The sequence below is a fragment of the Canis lupus genome, chromosome 17 (genome assembly GCF_048164855.1).
Source record: "Canis lupus baileyi chromosome 17, mCanLup2.hap1, whole genome shotgun sequence".
Taxonomy (NCBI): domain Eukaryota; kingdom Metazoa; phylum Chordata; class Mammalia; order Carnivora; family Canidae; genus Canis; species Canis lupus.
In genome coordinates, this window is record NC_132854.1 from 4,776,341 (window position 1) to 4,791,381 (window position 15,041).

At 37.1% G+C, this 15,041-nt stretch overlaps 1 protein-coding gene and 1 pseudogene across 3 annotated transcripts in view; both read left to right on the forward strand.

The window, feature by feature from the left end:
• Positions 1–15,041, forward strand: part of NALF1 (NALCN channel auxiliary factor 1) — a 625,228-nt gene that overhangs the window by 83,471 nt on the left and 526,716 nt on the right. The gene's annotated exons all lie outside the window — the stretch shown is intronic.
• LOC140608278 (PIH1 domain-containing protein 2 pseudogene) lies at positions 12,193–13,286 on the forward strand (annotated as a pseudogene).

Genomic DNA, 15,041 nt, shown 5'->3' on the forward strand with positions numbered 1-15,041 from the left:
AGCCTGACTCAGGGCTTAATTTCAGGACCCTGAGATCAGGACCTGAGATGAAACCAGAGTTGGACTCTTAGTAGACTGCACTGCCCATGCACTCTTCTAAGGACATTTTCAAATGAAGTTACTTTATGCCCCATTGGGGAAAAAAATGCATGTCAAGTGATTTTACATAAGGTGTTAAATTCAGACTCTTCTTTGGAAGGAAGACAAATGTCTCGAAGGACCTTGAAAGGTCAAGCAAAATTTAAACCCAAACCAAGAATGCAACAAAAGAATTGCCAGAAGCAAAGAAGACACAAAGAAAAGGAAATTCTTTAAATAGGGAAGGAAAAAGATGACAGTTTAGGTCATTGGAGATTTAATTGACTCCTCAAAGTCAGAGAGAACAAAGCAGTCTGAAGACCTTTTACAATGGTCCTATTGAGACTTCACCCCAGCCATTAACATATCTTCCTAATTACACTAGTCAATTCTCAGACAGGCTACTGGTAAACCCTGCATTTTTGAGAAAAATAATTGGATAATGGCTTGAAAGCAATTAGAAGAATCATTGGGGAAGAGATTCTGTATTATTTACCTGTAAGAAGATGGTACTTTGAAGTCTATTTCAGAAGTTAAAGCCCAGTTATAAATAATTATGAAAAATATCTTTCCTGAAGCCGTGGAGCTTTTTTTGATTGGTGAACTAGAGTTGCTATCCTGTGTTATCTGTGAATAATTTACTATGCATAAATAATGTTAAATAACTCTTTGACCTTTAAAACTTTAACATACAACAGCACTACCACATACACAGTCGAACTTGGCTCTCATCTACACTTATAATGTCAGGCCTCACACAATGGCCCCTGAATTTTAGGTCAGTCCCAACAACAGAAATAATCAAGATGTCTTAGGTAACTCTGGCTGCTGTTGGAGACTATCATAATTATAGGACAAACTGAAGTAGATTTTGAAGTTTAGATATTTGGAGGATCTACACGGATCAAATTTTCAAAGTAGTGACCATAGCCCACTACAGCTTAGGCTCACAAGCAGAACATAGCTGTGTCCACACACAGCCACGGATCTAAGGGGCACTGCCTGGTTTACTTAAGCTTAATGGAACAGTTCTTCAATTAAGCACTCTATTTCTGAATTCTGAAAAATTTGCTGTATCTATCAATCAACTACTCTTATTTCTCAATTGGTAACGTGAATTTTAAGAATTGATGCTCCTACTTCCGAAGAAGATTTGATTTCATTTTCTTCTATTTGCTTATTACGTGTTAACGATAGAGGAGTACTTACTCAGAGGATGGTTTATATTGTCCAACCCTGTTCTTAATAAGTGTTTTCTGGAGATCTCAATTAGTTTAAAAAAAATAAGTCTCAATGATTTTGTTCATATCCTAAGTGTTTTTGAAACTACTATGTAATATTACTTGTTGTGCTCTTTCACTAGGGTATTTTCTTTCTTTCCTTCTTTTTTTTTTTTTTTTTTTTTAACTAAGGTATTTTCATAGAATATCCCTACTCCTGCAGAGGAGTGCCAGTTATAGATAAGTATGTTTATTTTCACTTTGCAGAAGAAAAGCTAAGAATCAGAGTAGTAGAATAACTTGCCACAAGCGTGCAATATTTAGCATATCTGGGCCATAATTTTAGAAATAAACCATTATCCACGTATTGAGCGCTTATGATAAGCCAGATACTGTTCAAAGCACTGTAGTTGTAATGTCTAATTTTATTCTGGAAATGAATCCCAGAAGGCAGCTTCATGGACTTCATTTCCAGTTATGGAAACTGAGGTTCAAACGGTGCAATGACTTGTTCAAAGACTGAGGACTCAGGTGATGTGCTGAGATTTGCATTCAGGTCAGTCTTCCTCTCTGTTGCTCCTGCTCCCTCTCTAGGTCTCTAGGAGTATTTCCTATAATGACCTCCTAGTGATGATTCCTGGGGGTCCTTGCTTTCTCCATGTCTCTTTCTTTATAAATGTCTCCCCATTCTTTAAACAGATCTCTTCTTACATAGAAACATGGAAAGAGACAAACACTCTGTAAAGATTTAGCAATGTCTTAAGGTATGATCTAGAGTAGGGTCTGATAACAAACAGAGAAAATGTCTATTATAAATGACATTATAAGGATGTATATATTTACAGTTGGCCCTCAGACAACAGGGGGTTAGGAGTGCCAACCTCCCATGTGGTTAAAAATCTGCATATAACTGTTGCCGCCCTATAAACTTAACTACTAGCAGCCTGCTGTTGACTGGAAGTCTAATCCATAACATGAACAGTTGATTAACACATATTTTGTATGTTATATGCATTATATACTGTATTCTTACAATAAACTAAGATAGGGAAAAGAGAGTGTTATTGAGAAAATCATAAGGAAGAGAAAATACATCTATAGTGTTGTAGCTCTAAAACATCCACATATAAGTGGATCCCGTGTTGTTCACACACATATGTAGTGGCGTCCACATAATGCTTACATTATTACAAGAAAGCATGTGATAGTTCATAAATTCTCCCTAACTCTAAGGTATTAATGTGATTCTAGGTTTCTTCTCAGAAGGAATGCCCTTGTCCCCTAATTGATATATAGATATGTGATCATAGAATATTCTGATGTATACTATGAAGCTAACTCTTATAAACCATTGTAGAGCATTTTAGGATGCTAGAATAGAATTTAATAACCAGTTATTGCCACGAAACACTAATGCAGGGCTAGAATCTGCCTCTGCTGCCCAACCACACTTGGATATGGATCAGGGACTGGGAGTCCCGGCCCTTGAATTCATTCATTTCATTTGGAGGTAAGTAACAGGAAGCCACAAGCCATTTATACCTCTGGCTACAAAGCACAGTGCGACTTTAACTCATGAAAATCTACCATAGAAGGTCATGTGGTGTGCATTTCCATGTGTTAAATTTTTTCTCTGTGTTTGGGCACATGGCATTTATTTTGTTTCCATATGAGAGGAGCACACCATGCGTATTTCTGCATCATTTTCTGCACCTGAATTTCTCTTTATGATTCTCCCTCTCCTGCTGCATTTTCCCTCTGACTCTTTTATGCTTTTGCCCCCACCCCAATTTCTAATTCTTGCTGTTGTCAGCCATGTGCTTCCTTTAGCCAAAATATAAAATAAAATTGTAAAAAAATAACTCTGAGTTGCTTTTGAGCTCTTCCAGTGATATGACAGCAAAAATTAATTTTCTTTTATTTCTGTAGCTTTTCGTTGATTCTTTTTATGGATCAGATGCTCATTAAAACAAAGACTGGGGCAGAAGTGCACATTCTGTGCCTTTCTGTGACTGTTTTGAACTGAATCCACGAAATCAATATAGGGCAATCAGCAGTTTAGAAGTTCGATTACATCAGTTTATTTTAATGGGGTTTGTCTTGTGTTTTAAATTGAATCAGCACTCTTTGTTGCTCCAAGTATCAGTAAGTTTGTAATAGGTAATTTTTCTTATGTTTTACATATACAGATATAAATCTTTTCATAGGCTGATCACAATTCTAAAATATTCTAATGACACTTAATCCATCTACTTAATTCTTATACATACCATTTACCCAGCCAATACTTGAGACAATGAATTGATTACAGGTTTCAATATGTGTTTCTCCTGTCATTGTTAAAGCTAATAGATCTGCATTTTGGTCTGTTGTGTAATACAATTTCACTTGGAAGAAAATTTATTTTAGTGACCTGATCATACATTTTCTTTGTCTGATTTTCACTTGATTTAAAAAGATAATGTTTGAGTGAGTACATTGTTATCTACAACTTCATCTTTTTCAAAGCAGCATTCCTAACACATCTGCTAAGCCATTGCTTTCATTAGTTTGCTGTCGACTATGAAAGGTGTCCATTTTATTTTACTTGATTGCTGGGGATGATATGGGTTCATCTTACTAACACTGTCCTCAGTGACACTGACTAAAGATCTCAGGTGCTCATTAGCCACAATCCCCTCCTACATAAAAAGGGTGGGACTGCAAAAAGACTCCTTGTACCTACACCTTATATGCAATTACATCCACTTCACTTCGTAACTGAAGATGAAGGATAATTATCATATGTAACTACTGGTAGCCTCTAGTAGAGCTATTATGGATGATTGTTCTTTTTTTAGGTTTTTTAGTTTTACAATGAACAAAGAAAAAAACCCAGCTAATATATAGCTATTTTTAAAAAGAGGCTAATGTGACCTAGATAAAGAAGAATTTAAAACAGCTAGTTGATTGGACCCTAAAGGATGTGATTAGTCATAGACATAATATGTTCCTCAAATATTTATTAAGGCTTAATAATAGGTATGCTCTAAATATTTCATTCCTTTCACTCCCCCCCCCCAAATCTAGGTAATACTTATTAGTTTAAATATTTATTAATTTAGTAGGCTTAAATAAACTAAGATGATATTTCAGGACTACTCAGTGAGACCAGGTTTTATAAATGATGCAAGCAGAGCATCTATTTTCATTTATTATGAATATAAATAGTTAGGAATTCCACCTACCAAATGGTCTTGTGAGAGACCATTCAATTTCATTTTTAAATCTGTCCTCATTTTTTAAGCCTATTCTCATTTTAAAATCTGTCCTTAAGTAGTGTAACTATTTGTATGTGTATATATAGGCAGAAACACACACATTTATATACATACACACATAATTGGAACTAAATAGGTAAATATTAGGTAAGTAGGGTTGCAAGCTTCTGTGCTAAGCTCTAGTAACTAATGAAGATAAGATGGCACTTCACACACACACACACACACACACACAAAAGATGGCACTTCACTATGCCATTACTTACATGACCAAGCTATACTGTTCCATCCACATCAACCAGATACTCACCTTGGATTTTTGTTGTTAGATAAATAAATATTTTAGGGAGAAATTTAGAAACCCTGCTGGACTGCATTTATTCAGCACACATTCTAATGATACCCAGCATTTTGGAAATGGGTATTTATGGCTTGTTGAACATTTGTGGTGCAGTGAAAAATCCATACATTGCAATTAACACAACAAAGCTGGAAAATGCAGAAAGTTGTCATTTTACTATCCTTCTGCTGAGCTGCTTGCACGTGTGGTGGTGGTGGTGGGGTGTCTGTGGCATTCTAATCCTAGCTGCATATTTTCTTTCATGCAGTGGTAAGTCTCATTCAGTGAAGTGGCAGATATATCTGCTAGACATCTCTTTCAGTGGGTGAGGAACAGCGCTTGCTTCAGATAGCACTTACTAAGGACACCCAGTAATTTGCATTGGCTTGAAAAGCAGGGACTAGATGTCTTCCATGTATAAGCTACTCCCAAGTTGTGAGCTACATCCCTTCATAATTTGTACCAGTTCTTTCAGTCCAATACCTGGGAAATTACTAATCAATCATAGCTCTTCAAAGGGCTTGCCGTAATAACCTATAGTTTACCTTAGTACAGAGAATATTTTTCCTGGAAAAATTGTAAACTCCACTAGAATATATCCCAGACTGTCCCTGGTTGTTTTGCACTATTTCCACAGATTTTACGATATTGGTCATCTGATGAGTATTTTTGTGATTGAAGAGACTTCTCAGTATTAGCTGTTAAGCTTCCTATGTTTGACAACACAGCATGGCCATTTTGACATAATCACAGTAATTTTTAGGTGCTGGTTTTAAGAAGTCAAATATGCTTGGTTTTCCCTTTCTTGATTTTTCTTATATTACTATCATTTAGATGAGACAGTCCCTTCATTAGAGTACTTTACCATATATTGATCTCAATGTCTCTGTCTCTCTTTCTAGCTCTATGTGCATAGATATAATATAGACATAGATACAGACATTGATAAACAGTTATAGATGTTTATAGATATTGTCTCTCTGTGTGCATATACACATACAATAAAGTTTGATGTAATGGTGTTGCAGTATCTAGCCATCTATTTCCTCTCTTAATGTGCTCACAATATTTCTATCCTGGCTGAAAGAAGTGGAAACAGAAAACAAAGAGGTCACCACATTGGGGACACTTCCTTAATATTATGGTACCTGACTGTATGTTGCCTGACAAGCTTTCTCAGAGGTCATGGAACAGAAGGGTTCAAAGACCAAACTAAGAAGACAGAATTGCCGAGACTATTACACCAACGTAAAGGTGCAATGCAAGGTAGGAGGAAGAAAGCCATAGGTAACACACTTAGGATAGGGTGCCTGTGGAGGGGGGCTGCTTGTGATCAAGTAAGGTAGACCTGTTGGCCTCTGCTGGGAAACTCATCCAGCTGGCTAGATACCTGCTGGTCCTGTATTTATATAATTTAAGTAATTTCAGAGTAATAATACAGTGATATAAAACAGTAGGAATTGTACTAGTGGAATATGTGTATATATCTGCATTTAAGTACACAAGTCAATGATAGAAATCATTCTGTATCTCTAAGTTTTCTAGTAATACCTATTTGCTGCTTTCCTTATATATGTCTATTTCAGAATGCAGAAATAGGCCCCATAAGCTTAAAAAATCGTTTTGAAGCAAACTTAAAATGGGAACAATCTCATCGACTATTTTTCTACCCAGTGAACCAGGATGGCCAGTCATTTTTTTTTTTTTAATTTCGATACGGAAAATTTTAGGATCCCAGTACATAATTTGAGAGCCAGTGATTTAGTCTGAAGAAAATAATAATAGGACTACTAAATAACTATTTTAAGGCTAGAAGTGGACATTATGTGGAGGATGGCATCTAGTGATACTTAATTTACTGGAGTTGCTATTTTTACCCCTCTGAAATCTGAGTGGTGACTAATTCTTGGGGGAGGAGGAGGAGGAGGTTTAAGAGCACTTTAATTGGATAGTTCTTATTTGTGTAGATGTTGATTTTCTCATTTTAATAATTTTCTGTTGTATTATGTTTAGGAGATTTATGAAATATATAAAATGCTTTCAAATGATTTGTTGGATGCCAGAAAATGATTAATTCATTTTTCTTTGTTTAGATTAAATATCGACACCTCTTAATTTAAAAAAAAATTATCAAAACAGATGTGCTGCTTGCTATTCTTTGTGGCATTCTCTGAGGCTGATATCGGGAGGTTGGAAATCCTGCAATTATTTCGCTTGTTCTCTCTCTGAAAACCTCATAATCAATCAGTTCTTGTTGCCACACAGATAAAATCTAATTCCTTAAGAAACAATATGACTTTTTAATTTATTATTTTATTTTTAATTGTGGTAAAAAAAACACATAACCTAAAATTTACCTTCCTGGCCATTTTAAGTGTACAGTTCTGTAGCGACAAGTATATTCACATTGTTGAGTGACCTATCTCTAAAACTTCTTCAAAAGTCTCTTACAAAACCATAACTCTGAAGCCAGTAGACACCTCCCCAGTTCTTTTTTCTGCAGCCCCTGACAGCCACCACTCTGTGAGACTTTCTTCCTCTGACTCCTGTCTGCACTGTTTGGTTTTTCTCCAGCTCATCTTAAAACCTACTGTTTAGGTACACCAAACTGTCCATACCCCATTCAGGTTCCAATTTCAAGACTCTCATCCACATTCTTTCCCCAGTCATTGTATAGTTAACTTCTGACTCAACTTTCAGTTACAGACTTACAAGACTCTCTTAGAATGGGGGATGTACACCTATCGTGTGCTCCTGTATGCACCCTTCATTTCCAACTATCACAATTAGCTTAAAATTTTTCTTGGTAGAATGTGAGCCCTTCAAAAGTAAAACCAATGGCTATATAAATAAGAACATCTGATTTAGCCTATCATTTTATTCTTGGCCCCGTAGCACACCCTACATAAATAATTGTTGACTGGATTAACAGTGAAAGCTCAAAATACCTAATTTGAATCTTATTTTGTCACCTACTGGCTGTGTGCCCTTGGGTACATAAAGATGATGATGATAATATTAATTACAACATTAGTGACAGTAGTAGCAAGCAGCTATCGCTGTCACTTACAGAGCAGTTGCTATGTACAAGGCACTTTTTAAACTTTTACATGTATTAACTCATTTACTCTTCATAATAATCCTAGTCATGAGGTACTATGAATGTGCCTGTTGTTGGATGAGTAAAGAGGACAGGGGTGCAGAGTGATTTATTCAAGGTCACTTAGCTCAAAAGAACAGAACTGTTCCTGAAATCAGACACTTTGAATCTGAACTCATGTTCAGAAATATCACTGCTTTATATGTCGGACCTCCATTTCTTTATTTATAGTATGGGTTATTGTAACTATTTCAAGTATGGGTAATGAGCATTAAATGTTCTGATCTATGCAAGCCACTTAGCACAGTGCCTATTTGTAATGGGAGTTTAATAAATAACTGCATTTATGGCCATAATATATGTCAAGTGCCTTGCACAGTGCTTATAAGGCTGTAGGCTTTCAATAAATGTTAGCTCCCTTCTCTTTTTCCTTAGACAAAGTCAGAGGTGACTACTAATGCAAAGGAATTGGGTTGGAGCATATTGCAGTGGCCACCAAGAAAATAACGGGTACAAGCTGTAGAAGAAGAGCACATATTTAAGAAAACAGCATCCTGTAACTGAGTGCTAATACTTTGCTGGGATTGTGATACAAACATCTGGCATTTGAATAAGATTCCTGACTTTGAAAGCATGTTCACATTTCTCATGTCATTTTCGTTTCATGGCTGACCTTGGGAGAAGAGACGTAATATGACGGTTCCCATTGTACAAAGATCCTCAGCAACTTACTGAAGACAGAGAAGCTAGGGTACAGAGAGGAACTAGAAATTGTATTTCTAGATTGTTATGTCCAAATGAAATTCATCCTCAAACTAGAACATTTTTGAGAGCAGAGGTGAAAACATAATAATTAAGTTAGTAGACCGGTCATAACCTGAGTCTGTCGAGGGCCGGAGGAAGTATGGGGTCCCTTTCTTCTGCTCAGATTCTTCCTTCTCTTCTTCACCTTTTCTCTTGTTGGGAGCATCACACTGACTTAAAATATTCTTCATCCTTGAACTGCAGAGAGTGAGTCCTCCTTATCAGGGTGTCCATCCTTCTATTTGCTATATGCACAACATTCCACATTATGGAATCAAACATATCTATTTGGAAAGAATGGGAAATTTACCTTGATGCAATGACTATATACACACACATGTGTAAGTGTGGATGTGTGTGTGTATTTGAGATAAAGGCTGACAGGTCAGCCTATCTGAAGTGGTTAGCTTCTATGACTGAACTTTCTTTTTGACCTATTAAAACTTCTTTTATCAGCTATATTTGATCATGAATTAGTTTCCTTATACGGCTGTCACAAAGTGCCATAAACTAGGTGTCTTAAAAGCACAGACATTTCTTGTCTTACAGTTCTGAAAGCTAGAAGTCCAAAATCAAGTTGTTTGTGGGGTTTGTACTTTTGAGGGAGAATCTGCTCAATCTCTGTCCCAGCTTCTGGTCGCCCCCCCATGTTTACCTTGCCTTGCAGATAAGAGACATCACTGCAGCCCCTCATCTTCATATGCCATCTCCTGTGTGTCTGTGTCTTTACAACGGTCATCTACAGTCCTATTGAATTAGGGACCCACCGTACTCCAGCATGACCTCATCTGGACATTATGTATGCAATGGTCTTACTTCCAAATCAGGTCACATTCTAAAGTACTCAGGGTTAGAAATTCAATGCTTTTTTTTGTTGTTGTTGTTTTTCTTGGCAGGGAACAATTCAGCTCATAACAATTAGTAAGATCAACCAAACTCAGTTGTATATGGAGGAATTTGCCAATGTTGCACAGTCTGTATCGATCTCTCTTTGGTGATAATCTGTGTTTTAGGAAAGCAAGCAAATGTAAGAACTAATTGTGTCTACTGAAGATATAACCTCCTAGCGACCCTCACCATGCATTAACTGGAAGATGGTGACAGGCTGCAATTTCATCGACAGGAATTACAAACAGTTACTACAAAATTAATGTTTTGCTTAAATTATTGTGTTCACCTGCTGAGCTTAAAAGATAGGAAAATTATTTTCCTTTTAAAGTTAAACAATGATATTCATGTTTTATTGATAACTATTTATTCCATATTTCTTAGTCATGAATAGTTGCTGATTGGAATGGGATCTGATATTTAGTAGAATTATAGATTGTTCACACTCCAGATGTTGAAAATGACAAAGAAGTTATTATTGTAACATGCTCTGGCTTTACATAAACTAAAGAGCATGGTGGTATCTGGATAGCTTCCACGTTCCATGCAGGACACAGCCAGGGAAAAGTGGCAATGTGGCTGAGCAAAAGACACTGGGCTGAGTGACAGATCCTCTGGGAAGAGATCAGCAATCTCAAGCAATGAAGTCTCAAAGAAAGGGGCAAAAGTAAATGCCATTGAAGGTAGCTCGCTGAGACACCCAACAGAGGGGACCGATGGTTGCAGAGAAAGTGCAGGTAGAGTGTTGGCTGATGGCTTCTGTGAAAGTGGAAGGGCTAGGATTAGCGCCTAGTCTGGCAAGCAGTTCCTTGGATGAGTTGGAATATGGGTCTGGACTCACGAGAACCAGATTCACGTGCAAGATGGCAGAAGCACGCAGGTACCTGTTTGCTCTACGCACTTCTGCCAAGATAAAGGAGTATCCTTAAAAGACTGTCATGAAGAAGTGTTCCTTGTGTTTTGCTATTTCCTCTGAACCCATTGACTCTTCAGCATAAGACAGAGTCTGTTTCAAAACCCACAAGCATCTTTCATGCCTCTGCTCTGAGACCTCCATGGTTCTCCACCAGGCAACTGACATCATTCCTACCTGTCATCGCCATCCTCTCTGACTAGAGAGTGTGTATGTACGCTTAAACACATATTGACCTAAGTTTTTCAAAATTATTGAAAGAGGTGCTTTGGAAGTAATGATATAAAGTGTTTATATCTGCAAGAATTCCTTACTATGTATCAGACAAAATTCAGAGTCTTTCAGAGTTAAGGCCTGATCTTTACAGATCTCTTCCTCCTTTTCCTGTTCAAATAGACCACAGTAGTATCTGTTGAGGGAATGTGATCCACGTTGTTAGCCGGAACATGAAGCTGTCCATACACTGTTGCCCTTCATCTCTTCTGAATTATTATTTCTCCTGAATGAAGCCTCCCTGACAGTGATGTCCATTGTCTCTGCAAACCGCTGGCCCCTTCTCCCACTGCAACAACATCCATGGAACATCTTCCTTCCCTACTGCTAATTCAGACACGGTCTGTGCTGCTTTCCTATCTTCCTGCGTTTATCTGGAAGGGCTGCACACCAGCACAGGCTGCCTCGTGATGGCACTGCCCCTGGCATAAAGGCACGGACCGCTTCCTGCATCTCCTTCAAAGCTTGTGTAGGGCAAGGCTTTTGTGTTCACGGAAGTCTCCAGTCAAGAGTCATGTCTGCAAATAATGTTTTCCTTTACAAAATAACTTTGAGTGAACACTTCTAATGAGGGACAGCTGCAAGTGAAGACACATTTGTCAGTTTGTAGCCTTTGCTATGAACTTATTAAGTGAGACTTAGGATAAAAATGTGACAAAGAATTCATGAGACTGATTGTGAAGATTTGTGTGACCACCGTATCTAATGTTGTTACAACAAAATCAGATCCATAAACCTTTGATTGTGACCAAACAATTAGTTTTGCGGTGCACCTAGGCTTCTGTCCTTGTTTACTATGCAAAGAGAAAGTGCAGGTCTTCTCTCTGAGTTTAATTGTTGCTTTCACGGCTCACTCACCTTCTTCCCTTCAATTGTCTCTGACCTATGACGTTCCTGTGAAAATTGACATCCATGGTTAATGGGCCCCAAGAAATAATTCAAATGATGACAGATCCCTGGAGGTGTTTAGTATAGTTAAGTATGCATGTTTGAAGATGACAGTTGTGAAGCTACAAGAGCCATGTCAGGCTTTTCTGGGCTAACATTGTTTCATGTTAAAATGTGGCATCTCCATCATGTTTATATACTTCTGTTTTATATGCATTTTTGTATTTATGATTTCTATGCATTGGCATTAAACAAATAAAATACTTGGTTATGATCAATTCAGGTGCAAGTCCACACTCTGCATCTTTGCTTCTTGAAGGGCAGTCTCTGGACCAGCAACATTGCATCATAGCAAAAGCTTGTTAAACATGCAGAATTCAGGTCAAGAGACTAAGAGAAGGGACTTCAGAGGAATATTTACCTCAATTATGGCATGATCCTGAAAGGGGCTGCTCACTCAGGTTACTCTGTCCTGGAGCCTTTGAGATGTTCTAGCTGAAAGCAGCCCTGAGAGCTATATGGTGTTCCTTCAATAGCAGCTGGAAGAACAGATACAGCTCAGGGTTGTTCCAGAACCACAGCTCTGTCTACACACCAGGATCATGAAAATGAAAGAAAAAAAAACCCAAAAACTTTTTATCAACCTTTGTCAGCAGAAAAGGACAGTTGACTACTCATCCAGCTCTGCAGTCAGCCACTCATCCAGTACCTGTAAGTGGTGATAACCAGAAGATATGTCTGAGACATCAGATGTGAGCATAGTTGTTGATGTAGCCTGTGATCCTCGTGTTCTCTAGGCAGAGGAAACCATCTTGCGAAAAAACATCAATTAATATGGATGGCCATGAAGTGCATTGAGGACAACTCCAATTTATTCTCTCATATTCTGACGGTATTACTGAATTTAGAATAAAAGGAAACATTCAAAGGATGAAGCAAAATCTGACTGGAATCCAAACTGACCCCATGGGTTTAAGGAGAAAATGGAGAAAAACTGATCCTTGAACAGATCAGAAGCAGTACTGTGAGCAATCCAGGTCACTTTCCTCAACTTTTATTGCCAAGAAACCAGGTTTCAAGTAAAACAAGGTTCGGATGGAAGAGCTTTCCAGTACAGAGATCCAGGTGGAGATAAAGAGAGAGAGCAGCCTATGAATTAAAAATTGTGGCTGATCAGAATGAGAAACCTCTGAAAATTGAAATGGAAGTTAAATCACCTGGTAATAATTCAGTATGTCTCCCTGACCTTAGTGTTTCTGGGGATGATTTATTGATTGAGGTCTATGAGAAGTACAGATTACATCTGAATCTTCCAGAATCTGTGCATACTGAAATGACTACAGCAAAATTTATCAAAGAGAACGCTACATTAATCATCACAATGCCAGTGGTGTAAGTCAAGAGCATCATCTGCTTTGGGTTTTCCGTGCTGAAGCCATGTGAATCACAGGACCTTAAAGGTTTATCTTAAACACTAGTTTCGTATTTTCTAAGAGTTCCTTTTCACTAAACAATGTTTTCTCATCAGCCCTCCTTCTTCTTCTTCTTCTTCTTCTTCTTCTTCTTCTTCTTCTTCTTCTTCTTCTTCTTCTTCTTTTTTAACTCTCTCCTCCTCAAACTTGGCATTAAGCAGAAACTCCTAAAAAGAGCAGTGCCATGATACACTTGTTTAAAAAGTATTTCTAAAAAAAATAAATAAAAAAAAATAAAAAGTATTTCTAATATTATTAAAGTAACAAATATGATTTGGGAAATTCTGTCTGTTTCCAGGTGACATGTGAGAATTCTTGGTTTACTGGTTGAGTTTTTTTTTTTTTTTTTTTTTTGGTCTAGGACATTTTTACTTCAGAAAATAAAAATAAAAAATTTAAAAAGCAGAGCTCACGTGATGATTTGAACTACTACATCAAAATTACAATTCATAAGAAGCTCTATCTTAATGTTTTCTGGGCACACTAAGGTTTGAGCACTCTTCTACATCTCTATGAAGTGTACTCTTCCCAGATGTGAATTAGTGTTTGGTTTTGAAACATTGCCCTTGTTTTGGGGAGTTTAGAGCCCCCAGAAAAATAATTTAACAGTTTTCATACACCAAAACTATCTTCTAGTGTCCATCTAGCAGAAGGAGATTTTACTTTGGGGTCACAGAGGTGAAATATTATAAAGAAACCTTAGACACAGTGTCTTTGGTTACCTGGAAAGCCCGATTTCATTAGACGCTCTGTGTTCAATAGGACTAAATATTATTGAAAGTAGGTTTTTTCCTCCATAGTGACTTATTTTTCACTTGTCTATATTTTATGTAGAAGTCTATAGAATTGTATCTAAATAAAAATTGTGGCCAAATTTATTTGCTGGATCTGACTTTTATTGCTCCTTAAGTAACCGAGCTCCTGGTTGTACTGTGTCTAATTTTATATTCTGATGAATGTTACCAGCTACAATATTAAGTTAGTCCTAAGTCTGCAGTAGACTGTAACTTTTCTCCTACATGTATATACATATGTGTGCAGACTCATATTTGGAGTTAATTTTGAGCAGCTCTGATAGTTGTGTCTATCAACCTAAATTCATTATAGGAGCTGTGGCATTTATAGAGATAAGTAGAGAACAGTTCCTGCTTTTTTGGGCATTTATAATCTAGTATGCAAAATAAATTGAACAGAAATCACTTTGGTATGAAATGCAACAAAAGAGCTCCTGATTACTTTTGGGCAGGGTAATCAAAAAGACATTCTTTGATAAACTGGTATTTAATTGAACTTTGAAAGATACGTAGTACTCCAACAGGTAGAAAGAAGCAAGAGCATTTTAACTGGAAGCAACAGTATAGACAAGACAAGAAAACCAAAAATGATGAGCCACGGAGAGAAAATGACAAATTCCCAGAAAAATAAAGTGAAAGATGTTTTTAAAAAAATACCAAAAATTGAAGTCTGAGTGCTCTGCTTGCCACTACTCCATAATATGTACATCTTCTAGCCTTTCTCATAGCTCCAGTATATGAAGGCATTCTTGTTAATCCTGGCAGATGAAAATACTCAGTGAATTTATTTTTTAAATAACTTTTTAAAAAAAGTTATTTTAACTATTTTTAAAAAACTTTTTTTAAAAAAACTTTTTTAAAAACATTTTAGTTTTTTAAATAATTAAAAAAAAAACTTATATGATAGAGAGAGAGTGAATAAGAGAGCACAAGCAGGGGGCCGGGGGAAGTGGCAGAGGGTAGAGAAGCAGGATCCCCACTGAGCAGGGAGCCCAACATGGGCTCTATCCC